This window comes from Protopterus annectens, chromosome 2.part0 (genome assembly GCF_019279795.1).
Source record: "Protopterus annectens isolate FY-2018-M chromosome 2.part0, PAN1.0, whole genome shotgun sequence".
Classification (NCBI taxonomy): Eukaryota; Metazoa; Chordata; order Ceratodontiformes; family Protopteridae; genus Protopterus; species Protopterus annectens.
Genome location: NC_056728.1, coordinates 1,404,716,604 through 1,404,735,952, shown reverse-complemented (window position 1 = coordinate 1,404,735,952; position 19,349 = coordinate 1,404,716,604). Strand labels below are relative to the sequence as shown.

The 19,349-nt window shown below is 41.3% G+C and overlaps 1 protein-coding gene across 1 annotated transcript in view; it reads left to right on the top strand.

Moving 5' to 3' along the window:
- Positions 1–19,349, top strand: part of MGST2 (microsomal glutathione S-transferase 2) — a 127,858-nt gene that overhangs the window by 45,222 nt on the left and 63,287 nt on the right. The gene's annotated exons all lie outside the window — the stretch shown is intronic.

Below are 19,349 nucleotides of genomic sequence, written 5' to 3'. Positions count from 1 at the left end.
CTGAAGTTCTTTGCAATAGTACAGTCTAAATAACTGTTACAGTACTACCACCATGTTCTGGGTAGAAACTATACCCAAATGCTTACCTTGCCAGATGGATATAAACAGGCCACTTTTCAAATTCAGAGGTGCAACCCTAAGGGGTTTATTGCTAGGTAAAGCTCAGCTGATCCACAGAAACCTTACACTAGACTTATACACAGCTTTGCCATATTCCAATGGTGGAAAGGTTGAAGCATATTGGACAGTTGATGCATGCTATTTAAGATGATGTTTTAAAGTATTAGTAATAAATGACAAATATTTATTGACTGATAACTGGGTAAGTGAACTAGTCATATAGCCCTTTTCAGCCACAACCCAGGCTCAATGAGCAAAGGAAACACATGATAATTTGAACTTCTGTGATTTAAGCATAATGGTTAAGGTCATTAGCTCATAGATACAAGGTGCAGGGTTTGATTCTCATCTTGGGTTATTGGCTAGACTTAAAATGGCCCTTCATGGCAGTCAGCCTAGTATTCACCTGTGGACCTATAAAAGATACAATAAAAAGTTTAGCAGTGTCAAAATTAATACTGTGAGGAGCAATGAATAGTAAGTCACTAGTGAGCTATTGAATCTGAGTATATACCAAAATAGAAACACATACAGTGTTAGCAAACCATTTAGGAATATAAATACTTACATTACATATCACACTTAGACCAAACCATCTAGGAAAACAAGCACTGTACTAACACTTACATTACAAAATACAAATTAAAGCTCATAAACTGTTTTGAGCATAATTGTTAAATGCCGTTTGGAGAATAATTATTATATTCCATATTATGGAGAAGACTTATCCCCAGGTGAAAAGGGAAATCCTTGAAAGCTCAATATAAATAACTGGTTTGATTATTTTCCATGCTGATGCCTTGTTCCAGAAGATCGAAAACTAAGAAGACCGACGCGAATAATCGAGTGGCAGACCGACACGACGGATGACAACACCAACGCCGAGGATGTGTGAGTATGCGGTAGTGACGACGTTAGGGTAAGGAGGGGGTAAGTGTGGTGATGGACGATGGGATAGGGGTGGGGGGTTATGAGTTAGGTTAGGTAGGTTAGGTTAGGGGGGGTTAGGTTAGAGGTTAAGGGGTGGGGGGGTGAGGAGGGGTTAGGGGTTATAGGGGTGGGTTTTTAGGGTTAGGGGGAGGTTTAGGGGGAGGGGTTATTAGGAGTTAGGCTTAGGAGCGGGCGTAAAGGGTGTAGGGTGACGGGGTGTAGGTAAGGAGGTTGGCTGTGGGTTTGTAAGTGGGTTTGTGTGGTGTGTGTGGTGTGTGTGGTTGTGTGTGTGTGGTGTGTTGTGTTTTTGTGGTTTGTGTTGTGGGGTTTTTGTTGTGTTTGGTGTGGTTTTTTGTGTTGTCGGGGTTGTGTTGTTGGTGTGTTTTATGGACTGTCTATTTTTTGTTTGTTGATGTGGTGTGTGTGTTGTGGTTGTCCCTTGAAACATTACTTATGAGCAATAGTAAACTTGCTTTTACAATGTACCACATTTAAGAAGACCTTTAATGGGAACAGAGCTCTAATTATATATGTGTGCATGTATGTGTGATGCCTGTGCCCTGGCCCATCAGTCAAGGAGCCTCAATCCTCACCACTAACACCAGAGAGGGCGTCTCATATATGAGGAAAGGATAACAAATACACACACTAAAGTGCAATTTCCCTTAAGAGCACACAGAGATCACAGTCAGTCCGGGGCTGGTCGCTCCCTTGCTCTAGAAGTCCCCAATAAGACTCCCCAATGGCACAGCTATATGGTCCAGATCTCAGCCTAGCTGGGCAAGCTAAAATTCTCCAGCACCCTCTCTGTCCAACCTGTGCTGTGTCCCTGCCCAAGTAGCTGAGACACAAACACTTTGAGATAAGAGTTTATATAACCACACATACACTTCTGGGGAAGGCTGGCACAGGTTCTCCAGCTGTGCCCCTTTTACCCAGACTATACGGTAGTAATTACTGCCACCACCCAGCTAATATTTATCAGCTACTCAAAGGCCCTTAAAAGGGTGTCCAATTATTATTGTGCAATATTATTATCCAATTAGTAGATGTGACTAAACAGTCAAGGCTTATTAGAGGGACTTGGTACATTAATCACTATAAATATGCAATGTACTCTAGAGCTTAAATTATCTCTACACAAACCAGCCACAGTTAATAGGTTTTAAAATATTTAATAATAAATAATTAAAACCACAAGACAATACTTTCTACTACACAGTCAGTGCTAGTCAAGAGTTCAGAGATCACACAGAAATACTTAAAACAATTCAGTAGTACAGTTTTGACATAACAGAAAACACTTAGTCTAAACTTTCTAGCTTCTAGCTATCCCTAAAAGAAAACACAAGTCTCAGACAACTTAAATAAGAAAACAGGCAGAGTGCTGTGAGTTGGATGATCAAGACAAAAATGCTTAATAATCTCTGGTACTCACTGTTTAAATTTAAACTGCAGTTCTGATAAACATTACATCATTCTGTTACACTTTCCTGGAGTTCCCAGGCTACACATTAACTGCATTTACATTCTTAACATCTCCCCTTTGTTATCTTGCAGCTGGTCAGGAACAGAGCATAAAAATACATTTGCATCTTTAAATCTAGCAATTTAGCTCTTGGTTAAAACAATATAAAGAATCTCTTCATCTAGGCTTTTTGGCACTACTGTCTACTTCAAAGGGTTACCACATGCTTTACTTTGGTCAGTAGAGTGCACTGTTGTCACATTTATTTCCAGTTCCACATGTAACAGTATTTCTTTACATTTAAGACAACAAGCCTGTAGTTTACTTTCATATTTACAAATGACAGAATTATCTGCAAAATTCTATCTGGCTAGGCTGGCAGCCTTCACCGGTGCTTCTCTACCAGTCTTCACATCCCCCCCCCCCCCGAGAACTCAAGCTAGTTTTTAAGTGACCCTTGAGAAATGCCACTTAAGAGGGTTAGGTCTATCTGAGTGTACCTTACCCCATTCCCTGTCTTGAGAGCCCATCTGCATTGGCATTGCTAACCCCACTGTTGTGCTGCACTGACATATCATATGCTTGCAACTCCAGGCTCCATCTTAGCAACTCTGCATTTTGCTGGCTGGCTCTGCTTAACCATGTTAGGGAGTCATGATCTGTAATTACAGTGAATTTCCTTCCATACAGATAAGGCTGGAGTTTCTGCAGTGCCCACACTATGGCTAGACATTCCTTCTCTACAGCTGCATAGCATTCCTCCCTGGGTTGGAGCCTATGACTGAGATAAACCACTGGGTGCTCTTCCCCCTCTGAAGAAATCTGGCTAAGTACAGCCCCCACCCCATTGTTTGAAGCATCCACCTGCACAACAAATTATTTTCTTATTTAAGCTTCTGGAATGCCTGCTCACATGCTGGGGTCCACACTACCTTATCTGGCCTGTTCTTCCTTGTCAGGTCTGTGAGGGGAGCAGCTATGGTACTATAACTGTGGACAAACTTTCTGTGGTACGTACCATGCTGTCCCTAAAAATGCCCTCACCTGCTTTTTAGTAAGAGGTGCAGGCCATGCCTGAATGGCTTCCACTTTGGCAGGTTCTGGCCTTATCTTACTACTCCCCACTCTATGTCCTAGGTAGGAGACCTCTGCCTTACCCACCTGACATTTTCTCAGCTTAATGGTCAAACCTGCCCTCTGTAGTCTGCCCAGCACTTCCCTGACATACTGAACGTGCTCTGGCCAGGAATGGCTGTAGATGGCAATATCATCTAATTAAGCAAGGGCAAACCCTCCTGCTCCTACTAGGATATTATCTACCAGCCTCTGGAAAGTTGCTGGGGCATTCTTCATCCCAAAGGGCATTTTTGTGAACTCATACAAGCCAAAAGGAGTAACAAAGGCTGACTTCTGTCTAACACTGGGAGTCAAGGGCACCTGCCAATAACCCTTGTTAAGATCAATGGTTGTAAGATACTTAGCCCCACCCAGCTGCTCTAGGGCCTCATCTGTCCTAGGCATGGGGTAAGCGTCCGATTCTGTGTGATTATTTAATTTCCTGTAGTCCACACAGAACCTGGTGCTGCCATCCTTCTTTGGCACCAGCACCACTGGGGAGGCCCAGGTTCTGTTGGACTCTTGAATCACCCCTAGTTCCAACATCTCCTGTACCTCCTCCCTCAAAGTCTGTTTGACTCTCTCAGGCATGCTATAAGAGGCCTACCTAATAGGCCTTTGGGGTCCTGTATCCACCTGGTGCTGCACCAGGTGGGTGCACCCTGGTTTCCCAGTGAACATCCCCAAATTCCTGCAACACTGCTCAGATTTCTCAAACCTGGGTAGAAGATAGCTGCTGGGACATTGCTACCCCTTCCACTGAGGTGTCAGCCCGAGCCTCACTGAGGAGATCAGTCCTCAGATCTCCCTCAGACTTCTCCTGCAATCCACTGTAAATGCTCAGCACAAGGGCCTCCCTATCATGATAAGGTTTCATCATGTTAACATGGTACAATTTGTGCCCCTGCCATCTGCCTAGCAGTCCACCATGTAGTTAACATCACTTACCTTTCTTACCACCTTGTAGGGTCCCTCCCAAGCTGCTTGCAGCTTGTTGTGTCTGACAGGAATAAGAACCATTACCTGCTGCCCCACAGCATACCTTCTAGCTCAAGCATTCCTGTCATACCATACCTTTTTCTGTTGTTGGGCTTCTGCCAGGTTCTCTTGGGCCAAGCCCATGAGCTCCCTGAGCCTTGTCCTGTGGTTTAGGACATATGCCACAACAGACTCCTTGTGAGACTTGCATTCACCTTCCCACTCATCTCAAATTAAATCTAGAGGTCCCTTCACCCTATGCCCATACAGCAACTCAAAGGGTGAAAAACCTGTGGATTCATGTGGAACTTCTCTGTAAGCAAACAACAGATGGGGCAAATCTTTGTCCCACTCCCTCTTAAACTGATCTGCAAATGCCCATAGCATTGACTGGATTGCAGAGTTTAACCTCTCAACAAGACCATTAGTCTGGGGATGGTAGCAGGTGGTCTTCATGTGCTTCACCCCACAGGACTTCCACAGACAAGCCATCAGGTCTGACATGAAATTGGCACCTCTGTCAGTCAGTATTTCTTTTGGGAAACCTACCCTGCTGAAAATCTCTAACAAAGCATTTGCCACCTTCTCTGTCTCAATGGAGGACAAAGCCACTGCCTCATGGTATTGTGTAGCATAATCCAATACCACTAGGATATACTTTTTCCCTGTGGAACTTGGGGTACTCAGAAGGCCCACAATACCCATAGCTATCCTCTGAAATGCTCCTCAATCACAGGCAAAGGCATCAAAGGAGCTCTCACATTGTCTTGCCTACCTTTTGGCACTGCTCACAGGTCCTGCAGTACCCTGTTACATCTCTGGAAATTCCAGGCCAATAGAAGTTATGCATAATATGCCTCTTCATATGTTTTATTTCCATATGACCTGCAAAGGGAATATCATGGGCTATAGCTAGAAGTGCCAGAAGGTAGGCTCTAGGCACTACCAACTGCTGTACTCTCTCACCTTCTAGCCCTCCCTCAGGGGTCCACTCTCTGTATAGTAACCCTTTGTCCCAATATACAGATTCCCCCTTTCCATGAGAATCAGGTGCCTCCCTAGCTACCTGCCTCAGGCCTTGCAATATAGGGTCTGAGAGCTGAGCCTGTCTCAACTGTCTCCTTGTAACCCTTCCCAGCTCCCCTTCCACAGGAAGTCTGGCATCCTCTGACAGTGGTGCCTCATTGTCAGCCTGGGTACTACTACTCACCTCTACCTTTGCAGTCACTCTGTCCAAGGAACCATCAGTACCCATAAGCAGCTGTGGCTCATCTTCAGTCTCACTGCTACTGCGTAGCTCACTCCATGAAGTAACCACCTCACCAGTCCTGGCTGCAAGTATGCAGTCTGTCTGGGTCTCCCCCAGGCTACCAGATCCACATGCTTGTCTCCAAGCCTGACTGTGTGTAACTGCATAAGCACATGGTACTGCCTCATCCAAATCCTTCCCTCTCAGGACATCTGCAGGATGGTAGTTTAGTACCCCTGGTGTCTCAAGACAACCTATTATTGGCATTTTGTCTTTCCCACTTACTGGCTTCCTCACCTTTGGTTCCGCACCTTGCCTCTGTGGACATGTCTTTGCCACATGGCCCCACTGGTTGCATTCAAAACATTTAACCCTAGCTCCTGTATGTGTACCTGGACTAGTGGCTTCTCCTGCTACTGGCAGATTCTGTTGTGGCAGTCTGTGCTGCCCACCATGGGTTCCTTTAGACCCATGAGCAGTACTGGGAGTTCCTTTCCTGTGCAGGGCTGCCCTGCTTGCCAGGTATAGGTCTCCCTTCTTCCCCAACTTATCTGAAGTAGCACATTGTCTACCACTCACCCACCTATGGAAATAAGTGCTCAATTCAGCAACATATTCACACACACTTTCATCTGCCTTGTGTCTATGCTCACGAAACTTTTTCCTATACATTTCAGGTGTTAGCTTAAACATTTCTAAAAGACTATTTTTACAGCAGTATAATCAAAACATGCAACTTCAGACATTTTGGACAGAACAGTTACAGCTTTACCATGGAGTAAAGGGGTCAGAAACCGTACCCAGAGCCCTTAGTCAACTTCATACTGTTTACATACCCTCTCAAACATATGAATGAAGCTATCAAAATTATCCCCCTCTTTAAACTGCGGAAGAAATTTACTGACCTTTTGTACTTCTGGGGTCCAGTTATTCCCTTCCCCATTACCTCCATGACTCTGGCGACGAGTCAGCATCTCCTTCTCATGCTGCCTCTGTCTCTCTTGTTCCTCAGCATGCAGATTTAACAGTTTCTCATTCTCCTCAGCCTGCAGTTTTCCAGCTCTTGATCTGTTTTCAGTGTCATTCAATCACTTCGGTGATATTCACTTGCCAGGCTACTGTTTCTTGGTTTGTTGACCCATTTGTGAATTTATACCAAATAAACAACCCAGCAGAAGTAATGGACTCCAATAAATTCCAGTAAAAACAACTTTAATAAAACAACAGATGTGAGTGCTTTCATATTGTTAACCAATACTTCATCAGACATAGTAAAATCAAACAAATCAATAATATATTCTGTCCAAACTTTCTAAGCTAACCAATCAAAACCGCAGAAGGATCCCTCCAAAAACAATTAACATTTAAAGAGATCAAGCCTATTATCGGCGTAGCCTTCTATTTTTCAACACAGGCTTAACAGGAACACAATCATTGAGCCCTGCAACTCTATGCACCATTTGGGAATTTGATCAGATTGATTTGACAAACATTCATTACATAAACTCCTTCCCTTTGAATCTTTTAAGCTATGTCTCTCCTAGTGTTCCTTCCATCTTTCATTTGCCCAGACAGCATGGCAGTGAAGCTTACTAGCTGCCTGTATTACCAGTGCTCAAATGAAGCTGCTCCAGTAGGAGGTACAATAAAATCTGTTCTCCATGACTATCACTAGGTCTGCATGTTTCCAGCAAGCTCCTTCTAAACAACAGCATATTAAATCTCAGCCTGCTGAATTGCCTGTCAAAAATAATATTTATTCTGTCTTCTCTTTCTATCGTGTAATCTCTTTTCATGCTATTCTGTGCTCCTTTCCATTACTGTACTGATCTTTCATGATTCTTTGTGACGCCAGTGTAGAATTGCAACTTTTCCTTTTCTCCATGCATTAATTAACCCACCTTCCTCGTATGACTACTCTTTTGTTTTCTCCACTTTAACTCACACTGTGAAAAAGACTCATTCTGTTGTCTTTATGGATTCCAGTAATTACAATTTTCTCTGGATATTCACCATCTAGAAAAGCCTTCTTCCTGCCAGCACCATCCCTTGGTGTACCTTTTTGTGCCTACCTCATTGCCTAGGTACAAGTCTGAATCATTTCTTTTGATGCTTGAACTGTTTTTGGTTATGTATTTTGATATTTAAGGGATCTTCTTTTCACTTTAATGTATTTCTTTATTTCAGTTGTCCCACCTTCATTAAAAGTCATCTATTTCTGGTTATGTCTATAAATGCAGCTTTCATTATGTGGTCTTTTCAGTGGCACAATCATTATGAGCTTCACCTTTAGAAATCCTGGAGTCTAGTCTTTAAAATGTTTTCCATCTTGTTCATGTCCAGATGTGATGTATCTATGGGCTTTTGGCTTTTTTAACACGTGTGCTTTTCCCATTTCTTACCACCAGCACATAGCTTTCATCTTCATTATTTTATTTTTATTTTTTGAGGCTTCTTGATTCAAAAAATCACTGTAAAATGCTGCTTTTCATTTATAATACAGCATGGGTAGCACACCGAGGACTAACTTGAACAGGCTAACATTCCCTACTGACACTGCGTTATACCTCTCCAATGACGATTACCGTTACTTGTTCATTTTCTTTCTGTTACTCTCCAACTGGGACTGCACTGTTCTTGTGTTCTGCAGTTCTTTTCATACTCTTTGGGTTTATATTCCCTCTGTATTAATAATGTATCCCCTTGCTTGCTTCTGTACCCCCCTCTAATGTTCTTGTATGTTAGACACGAGATACCCCTAGTATGACCAGGTAAGGCCCTAGTCATCCTTACAGCTGCAAATTTGTCTTTTTTATCCTTCTCCATACATCAGTCATATTTCAGCCATGCTTCTCCTTACGCAGTGCATATTCGCACCACCTTCTGCGTTACTCCTGAGCCCTTATTTTGAATGCTCATGCTGTTTGTCTTCTGTGTCTATATACATTCCCTTGTCCTTGATTATCAGTCTAACTTTCACCATCTTATGTCACACTTCCTCTGACATTGATTAGGGAGACTGTTATATCCACACAATACAGTAATTCCACCCTTTAGAACATCCAGAGTGATTTAAACATTACTTTTTTGTTGATGACACCATCAGTTCATGCCTTAAGGCCTCTGATCCACTCTAGTTTAAGTGAAGTGTGTCAGGGATATGAAGAGAGGTCTTTTTGCCCAAATATTCCCTCTGTATCCTGTATAGGCTATCCTCCTCTTTTTCCCAGCAATGGTACTGGAACTGCATCTGAGAGAGTCGCTGCCAGTCTCTACTAGTTCCAGTAACTGACCTATTACTATACCTGGGTGTCCTATCCTGCTAGCTGTGAATGCAGTTTGTTAAAACAATAATACATATTGTCATGGCCAGAAATATTGAGATTCGTACTCTAATAATGAATATTAACTCATGTTGTGGGTTACTGTTGTAGGTTAGTATACTAAAACATCGCTACAAATAAACGTTTGCTCAGACATGTATTTAATTTCAAGAAAAAGTGAATAAAGTTATGCTTAAATTTGGTAACCATACTACTACTACTAGGCCAATGACATATGTTCAAGGGTATGCCAATATGGTAATAACTAGATGTAATTTGGTCAATTCAGCGAGATCATTTCTCTACTCTATTTCATAAACTGACTTATTTCTCCTTTTTGTTTTACCATTCTATCAGTTTTGCCATTCATTCCGTTCCCTAAGTGATATTTATCTGACAACCAAATGATACACATGCCCCCTATTTCCTTTCTCAAATGATACTTTTAGTCCTGTAGCCCTCATTACTTGCCCTAGTAATTATGAAGCAGCAGCATTGTTGAATCGGGTATAGAGGATTACAAAAAAATCTGTTTTATGTATAGTAAATAGATAAGTGCAAGACAGGTATGTGAATACCTTGAAGTGATAAAGTAGTAACTGTAGTACTAGACTGGTCGTTAAAGTGCCATAGGGTTAGACATGTACTCTGAGTGTCCCTAAAATCCTCACTGCATACTCTAATTACCCAACACAGGTCAATTACAGCTGCAAGACCTGTCAGGAAAAATTAATGAAGTGGAGTTTGCACGCTAACGTGGATTCGCGTGCAGAAGTTAACTAACTAAACTAGCTGTTCTTGTTCTTTATTGCTCTGTGTTACAGGACTTATGCTGCCGCTGTTCTGTTGGTGCTGCCAGAGACAGAGTCATGCCGGTAAGGAGAGTTTTGTATTTGCACAAGTTATGCTACTCCATTTTGTGTGTTTGTGTGTGTGTGTGTGTGTGTGTGTGTGTGTGTGTGTGTGTGTGTGTGTGTGTGTGCGTGTGTGTGTGCGTGTGTGTGTGTGTGTGTGTGTGTGTGTGTGTGTGTGTGTGTGTGTGTGTGTGTGTGTGTGTGTGTGTGTGTGTGTGTGTGTGTGTGTGTGTGTAAAATGCCCCAGTTAGGTATACCTGCTAGTTAGTGTTACTCAGGCTCAAACAAGAGCCTGAATTCTCTACCCATACCACTACTTGTGATTCAGGGCGTTGAGTCCATAGCTCTCAACCGTCCAGACTTTCACAGAATATTTTGCTCATACTTTTGGTATGTTCCTCTTAAAATTTGTGGTTTTCTGGCAAATCAGTGAGAACTGAATTCACTAAATAATGATATGGCTTTAAGTTTCAGTCTTCCTATCTTTCAGGAAACACATGGTAACACAAACCACTTTATTGTAGCAACTTTCTAAGATTGTACAGGCAATATTTAAAATGGGTCCCTGATTTTGGGCCTTTGCCCACCACCCCCAAATAAATTTTGGCTTTTTCCAGATTTATTGTGCTGTGAAGTTGAGAGATTTAGTTGAGTGTCAAGTGGATTTTACAAGGAGCTGAGAGCTTCAGAGGAAGAGAAGTTTAGTGCTACTCATGCTAAGTTGCTTGCATTGTTAGTAGCACAACAGGTAGTATACTTGCTTTTGATGCAGAAGGCTGTGGGTTCTACTCCCACAGTATGCAGATGGATCACTGATACTGTGCTGTGTTGTACTTTAATGGGAGTGGATGCTGCAGTCCTATGAATGTCCTCCTTTGGAGGAGTTATCTAGTAACTATGAACCTGTCATCAGTTTGCCATCCATTCTGCATTGCAAAATTACTAGCTTGTCATTTTTTAATGTAGCATAGGCGATTTATTCTTCAAGGGCAACAGGCACTTTATTTGTAGATGAAACAATGAAAAATAAAGTTGTTGCTAGCAGCAACTTCTTCATTATTTACAGATCCCTTCAATGTGGAATTATTTAGATGACTTACTTCTGCAGAGATTTTGCATATTTACTGATATTGGTGGATTGTAATGACAGAAGTTTGAGTGGCCTTTTATGGTTGAAATTTTCTGAAATGGGTAGTTGTTTCTTTATTGGTCCATACATTTTGTTTCATTGCTTACTAGAAGACTGTTCCAAACCACAAATTTAAAACACATTCTAACAAGTGGTGCTGTATTATACAAGGAATATAATGTAATACAATGCAATCAGGTAGGTGAATCAAAGAACGCAAACATGTATGCTTGCTCACAGGATGCAATAGATGAAAATAAGGGAAGAGACCAGTCACCAATGGAGTTGCTCCAGGGTTCAGTGCTGAGACTTTTTCTGTTCGGCATATACATCTCAAAAGTAAAAGAAAATACCAAAGGGCTTTGATTAAGTCTGAGATGACTGCAAGCTAGGAGCAGTTATTGAATCCCCAAATGACTTAACCATCATGCAGGAAGGTTTGTCCCAAACAATAACTGGTGCCAGAATCATGAATTGAAACTGAACTCCAAGAAATACAGTAATCTAATCCAGGGAACTGCAAAATTGACAATGCCCCCTGAGAACTGACCCAGTTGTTTGGCATTTGGGAACTTGTGTGCACAGTGACCTAACTTTTGACCAACATGTGCCCAGAGTCATGAGAAAGTCTTTCTATATTGCACAGCTTATAAACAAATTGATTGTGAATAGATCTAGAGATGTTATTGTCCCCCTTTACAAAGTCCTCATTAGGTCAATCATTTTGTATAATGCCCACTTTGGCATGTATCTGTCCAGACCCATGCAACAATTGGAGTACCCACAGAGATACCTTGCTAAAGGCATACACATCCTAAACAACAGGTTTTGCATGGACCACCTCAAAGATTTATCACTATACTCAGTATCCTACAGAGTGCTTAGAGGTGACATATCTGGCATACAAGGCATCCTCCGACCTAATACAGATGGACCTGCTGAACATCAACAAGTCAAATGGCATCAGAAATACTCAGGCCAGGTATCTAAACTGAATGTTGTGGAGAGATGTATATATATCACAGAGGCTACCACTGTTCCAGAATAGACTAGTCATTCAAGTAAAGCAAAGCTCATCCCTGTCTATATTCAAATGCAACTTAGATCTAAGGATGGGTAATAGAAAATGTACTCCAGGATTGCCCTTCGTGCCACTAATGGATAGAGGCAGTTCCTAAATGCTGCTTCTCTTACATGGGTCCCTTCAAATTATCTATAGTATGATCACATTTATTCTCACTACGGCTAATATACAATTATCAGCCATGGGATAGATAAAACCAATCAGGAAATGTTAATTTAAGCACCAAAAGAGAAACTAGCTAAGCTTAAAATGTCCTGCAAGTGAACCTATGTTGTGGTAGTAAATAGTTTTAGAAATTCACCTTTTTAAATCATTAAGTGCCCCTCTCACCCTTTGCCCCCCCCCACACACACACACACATACACTTTAGCAGCTTCCAGCGCCTCTGATTCAGAGTCACGTATAGCCACAATGAGAAAGACTTCACTACTGGGTCATTATCATGCCTCTGAATTAAACACTGTGCTGTCGGAGCTGACCATACTAGTTTTCTTTCTAGCAGCCCATGCCATACATTAGCAAAGGCACCCTCTCCCCAAACACACTCTCCCTCCCACATACACACATACACAGACACACACACAAGCCGCCCCCAAAAAACTTGCTTTTACTCATAGAAACACCCTTTCACCTGCATGCACAGTCCAACACACATGCAAACACGCAACCACACTTGAGATTCTCTACCTATCCCCCCTACTGTGTCCACCCAGGAAGTTACACTCTCATACCACACATATTCATGCAGGCAGACACAAACACACACACAAACACACACACACACACACACACACACACACACACACACACACACACACACACACACACACACACACACTCACATTTACCCACACTAACATCCCCACCCCCAAAGCTTCACTGGATTTACCTGCATTGCAAGTACTCCCATACAAATAAATGTAACAGTTTTTCCTCCTAGAGTAAAAAATAGCAAATTTGGAGCTACAGCCATTTCTGAGGGTGAGCACATGGCTAATTCACGCATAAGATCACTTTCCCTGTTGCAGCCCCACAAGACGAGAATGAGAAGTAGAGCAGTGCCTGAACTGGAAATGTTTAGCATGATTGGGAATTCTTCTAAGCAAAGACTTCTCCATTGTGATAAAATCGCAGCTATTAAAAAAAAAAAGGATTTCAATCCTCATTGGTGTTCTATGTGTCCATGCATCAATTGAAGTGGTTAGTATTACTTTATTGTTTGTTCTGTCTTCAAAATGGCCTGATAGTGGCTGCCACACTGATCAATTTTTGATGCTCTTCATATTGATCACTGCTCCAGTAACCTTAGCTATATGGGTTATATCCTGCCTAATGTAACAGTCAGCCAGCTTCCAAAGCTTCATAGCAACTTCAAAGCACCCAAACCAGTAGTAAGCTCAAGCTGAGCTGACTAAAATGTTTGGGTGCCAAACCCTTCAGAGCTTTCCTGCGGCTGAGAAGAGCACTCTTCTGCAGGCTTTCGAGGCTTGATGGTCGGCTAATGTTTATCCTTAGCTGGACAGATAAGTTCCCATTGGGAAAAAAAAATCCACATTACTCATTACTTATTTAAAGTTACTTTTTTGTGGAAAACAAGTACTTTTAAAGTAGGAAAAACTATCTTCCTTGACTGTCTCTTGAATTTTATGTACTTTTAAACTGGAGTGCACTTTTTTACTTTTGTTGTAAAAGCCTGTTTAAAAGTACTTCTTCTGTGGTGAAACTGCTTATTTTATTTTTGGAGACTGGGGAAAGTGTTTAAAGTACTTTATTTTTTCTGGTGAAAAGTAACTTTTTTGTACCTTTTCTGTTTTATCAACTGCAATGTTCCTCAGGAAACCAGCACAATTTTCAGCTTGAACATGGGACAACATAGTGATCCCTTAGTTGGACCTTCTTCCAGTCACAAAAATTAAAAATACTGTTAAGCAGCCTTTGCCACCACTGCAAGCTGGTCATTTTCCACGGCTGTAGGTATGTGACTCTGCTTTTGCCAACGCTGGTTCTCAGACAACTCATCTTTTTCTTCGGATACCTCTGGTGTTGTCATACAGCCACCATGGCCAAGGATTAGCCATGCACCGAGCTCCCCTCAGAGGGTAAGAGACAGACACTCTTGTTGGTAATGAGAAATGGGACAGGGAATATACCCCTGCTTATCCAAAATTCTGTGCCCATCCCTGGGGATGCTGTTGTTGGCAATACTGAGTCAGTTTTTTCCACAAATTTCTTATCAAAAACAGACAGAAAACTAAACACTTATCTTCTCACATGTCAGTTACTCTGGACAGGAGTAATTTGTTGAGCTTGGCACAAGATCTTGAACAGGCTGTTGATCCTTCTTGTAAGGTAGCTTTCGTTACAAGGAAAAGGAATTCCTCTTTCCATGAAGAGGTTCAAGAATTGGAATTTGTATGGGATTATGGAGGGACAAATGCATTTGTTCTCCTCAGGATTCTGACTGAGGTACTGAGAAGAGTGGTTCATCTGATACTTACTGTGAGGGATTTTTTTTTCAGTGTTTCCAGGGTAAACCAACGTTTTCAGTGGGAGAACACTGACTTGTTACACCAGGAATTTCCAGAACCATCACTCACCCCCCCCCCCCATTCTGTCAACATTCAGTGATGTTTTTGTCATAGCCTGTGGTTTCCCTGACAGTCAGCTTGCTGTCACTAAGAAAGCAGATAGATTGCATTAAGTTCCTCAGTCTTTTAAGTGTTTATACCCACCAGCTACATCTTTAAGTAAATTCAGCTGTTGCCGAGCATTTTGTTTATTCTAGTCTTTCTTCTTCTGATAATGATGGAAAAGCTTTTAATAAATTTGGGGAAAAGTGTATGCTTCTGCAATTTTGATTTTCAGAATTTTAAACTGTCAGGCTCATATTTTTAAGTCTATCCTGACTAATTGTTAAAGTATGAGGAATATTTTGGCATCAGTTTCATCTTAGGAGGAAATCTGTACTATGTAGTTTAATATCTTTTACTTCTCAAGTCACTGCTCATTGCTTGAAATGTGTTTATGACTCTGTAGATATTATTTTTAGGGCTGCTGCCACCATTTTTTAAGAAGCTTTGCCTGGCTATGTTTTCAGAACTTCCTAGATGTCACAAATGGAATTTTGAATTCTACCTTGTATAAGAAAATTAGTTTTTGGACCCACTGCTGCAGGGGTTAATAAAACGTGTGATGTCAGAGGTAAGCTGATTCAGGAACTGTCTCAGATTTTTCAGCCCTCTTCCTCTAATTTTTCCAAGGGATTTTCTGCTCCCTCATCTAATTTTATCAAAAAAACAAAATAAGCAGTCTCAGCAGAATGCTGGTAAGCAGACGTTTACAAAGCAATGGTAGGGAAGTTCCATTTAAGAATGCAGGATTCCCCCCCCCGCCCATAACAAAGGACAGTTAAATAAGTCAAAATGACAATATGATGGCCCGTGACACTACTTCCACACTGGCAACCACATATCCCTTCCATAAGGTCTTAATCTTCATTTCTCTGTTTGGCAACAGTTTCTTCAGCATTTCAGTTTTCTAGTAACCTTAGTGTTAAAAGATGCATATTATCACATTTCTAGTTATCCAGATTACAGATGTTTCTTAAGGCTTTTGTGTTTCTGAATCACACTGTCATTTCTCTCCTTTAACCTTTGGGCTATCCATAGTATTAAGAGTGCTCACAAAGTGTCTGGCTCCAGTTATAGCTCATTTCAGGCTACAGGGTGTTCACATTTTTTCATATTTGAACAACTTATTTATCTTTATAAAGTCGTTTTCAAAGTGTCAGGAATCCCTCTCTTGGGGGAGAAATCTCCTACACAGGCGAGGATTTCAAGAGAACATTCATAAGTTTTTTCTGAATGCCTCTCAGAGGATTGTGTTTCTGGGGTGTCTGCTAGACATCTCAGAACAAAAAACTTTCTTTCACAGGAAAAATTGATCTGTATTTAACATGTATTCCATGGGGTTTCCACTCAAACTTCTGTCTCAGTGGGGGAATACCTCAGTTTTCTGGGTCTGGTGGCTTCCATGAGTCTCATGATATCTCTTGCAAGACCGACATGAGTAGGATACAATGGTATCTGAAATCTCTTTGGTCCAGCATTAACACCCATTGTTGTTTCAAATTTCAGTAATGAGACTCATGAAAAGGGAAATTGGTTGGCGAAGACATCCAGTTTATAAGAATCCAGATATTCCATCTTTTCCTGCTGCTCCAAAGCAGTCATTTACAACAGACTTCTCAGACTTTGCCTGAGGAGCAGCGTGAATGCATATAAAAAACTGCAGGATCTTTGGGACAAGAAAGACAGTCTAAACAACATAAACATAAAAGAGATGCTAGCATTTTTAAATGCTATCAACTCTCTGAACTGTCTATGGACCCCAGGAACTCTTCAAGTGTTTACAGACAATACCACAGTGATGTTGCACTTAAACAAATTGGGGGGGGGGGGCTCTTACCCCCTATGCAGGTTCCCCATGTTAGTATGGGATATAGCTTTACAGCACAATGTTAATCTACAGGCATCTTACATTCTGTCACAGCAAAACTGTGTGGCAGACAAGCTGAGCAGGACCATAGCAGACCTTCATGAATAGAAACTGAATCTGAGGGTCTTCCATGATTTCATCCATAAATGTGGAATTCATCAGGTAGACCTTTTTGCCTCCTCTCTAAACAATCAATTGGCAAATTTCTCTTCCAGGACTCCATGCAAGAAAGCCTGGAATGCAGATGCCTTTTCTTTTCTTTTCATTTCCTTGGACAGGCATGTTTCTTTATGAATTTCAACCTATTCCACCAATATCCAGGGTACTTCTGAAGATTCAGAGCGGCTCCACAGAGATTATTGCAGTGGCTCCCTCCCAGCCCCAGCAACAGTTTTTCCTTATTTAAACTGGCCAGGGGTAATTACCACAAGCTTCCTCACAGACTGTATTTACTCCCATATGATCAGGGGTATTTGATACATCCAGACCCCAAACAACTACAGGTGATTACTTGGATAACAGTGTCTTAATACGTTTTAGACAACTGTTTTCTGAGGACATGCAGCAGGTATTAATGGAGACAAGAAATTTTGGTATTAGAAGATCATATATTAGTAAATGAAAAAGGTTTTCTAGTTGGTGCCAACAAAAGACTGCACACCCATTGAAGGCTAGAGTTTCTCTGTTTTTACAATATTTCTGTGAGTTATCATATAGCCTGTCTTACTCCTCTGTCAAGGTTTATTTGTTGGCAATTTCTGCATGTCTGCCCATGGAGTTCCTTCTTTCAATGCAATCTCATGTGAAATTGTTTTTGAAAGAGGTTTTACATAAGAAGCTTCCTAGAAAATCAGTGGCTCCTCATTGTGATCTTAACTTTGTTAGAGAAACTAACACTTGAGGTTTTTAACAATGGAAAACATTTTATCTGACTCCTTTGACCTCAGCAAGACAAGTGTCTGAGTTGCATGCTTTTATAGTGGGTCAACTTCTTTATCTCATCTTCCACAGAGACAGTATTTCTTTGAGAACTGATCCTCCTTTTATGCCTAAAGTGGTATCCACGTTTACGTTAACCCAATCTATCCATCTCCCTGTTTTCTTTCCAGTACCTAAAAATTAGGGAGAAAGGATACTACCTTGGATGTCTGCAGACAACTCAGGTACTATCTTGATAGAACAAAATCTTTACGAACTTCTGATCAGTTGTACATTTCTTGTGAAAGTAAGAAGAATAGATAACTTGTGTCAAAGCAAACTTATTTCCGAATGGTCATCTCAGGTTATTACTTTTGTTATTACCACCACAGCAAAACTGTTCCAGGTAGGCTCAAGGGCCTTGGATTCACTTATGGCTTTATGGAAAGGGATGGACTAAAAGTATTCTAGAATCTGCAACTAAGTCCTTTGCGCATACTTTTACAAAGCAGTATAAACTTGATTCCAACTACAGGTGTAGGACAAGCTTTGCTAGGACCATTCTCCAGGGGCTTCTGGAGCCTTCAGTTTCCACCTTCCCAATATTTTAAGCTATGGTAATCTACCCATATAGCTAAGGCTACTACAGCTGTGATCGATATGAAGAACATAGTACAGTTGTGTAAGTAAACTTATCATAACATCCATCCATCCCTTTTAACATTTTTGCACATGGTGTTGGGTTGTCACTAGAACAGTGGCAATCATCTAGAGCCAGGTTTTACATTGCTGGGTTGCTACCCTGCCATGTCAGATCTTCCACACCACACACTCACATTCACACTCACATCTAGGACCAATTTAGAGTGTGCAATCCACTCATTACCATAAGAGTAGATGTTCAAATAATTGCTGCTGCAGTAGCCACTCCCTCCTTCCCCCTTGTTTTTGTATCTTTTTTATGCCAACATGTGGGCATGTATTTTTTCTTTCCCTAGCAATGTCCTCTCATAGCTTAGCCTCCCCGTCTCGGGTGGTAATAAACCTCGGATGGGCTTGGCACCCAAGCCTGTCTTTTAGTCACTCAGATCAAGATGAGTAATGGTTTGGGCACGTGGAAGTGACCTGAAGCTTTGGAAGCTGTCTGGCTGTTATATCCAATGCAGAATATAACCCATATAGTTAAGGCTTCCGCATAAGTGATCATTCAAGCATCTGCTGTTAAGGTAAGCTGTACTATTTTTAGATAAGACATCAATTTCTCACAAAACACTAAGTATCTCTAAATATGGCTTATTATTCTGCTTCTTTTCCCTCATGGCTGTTCTTTCCATTCAGTTAAATGTAATGTAAATTGCTTTCCATACAATCAGCAGAATAAGACAGAACAAGCCAGTCATTAACTTTCTTAAAAAAAAATATGGTATAAATCCCACCTCTGGTCTCCCCTCTAAAGAGGTTACTAGCCCGGTAGGGCTAACCCAGTCAACAGTGTAAACATATGTATATATATATATATATATATATATATATGTGTGTGTTTGTGTGTGTGTGTGTGTGTGTGTGTGTGTGTGTGTGTGTGTGTGTGTGTGTGTGTGTGTGTGTGTGTGTGTTTGTGTGTATGTATATATACATATTTATTGTTTCAGTAACTACTTTTGTGGTGTTCGTGAACTCCAAGAC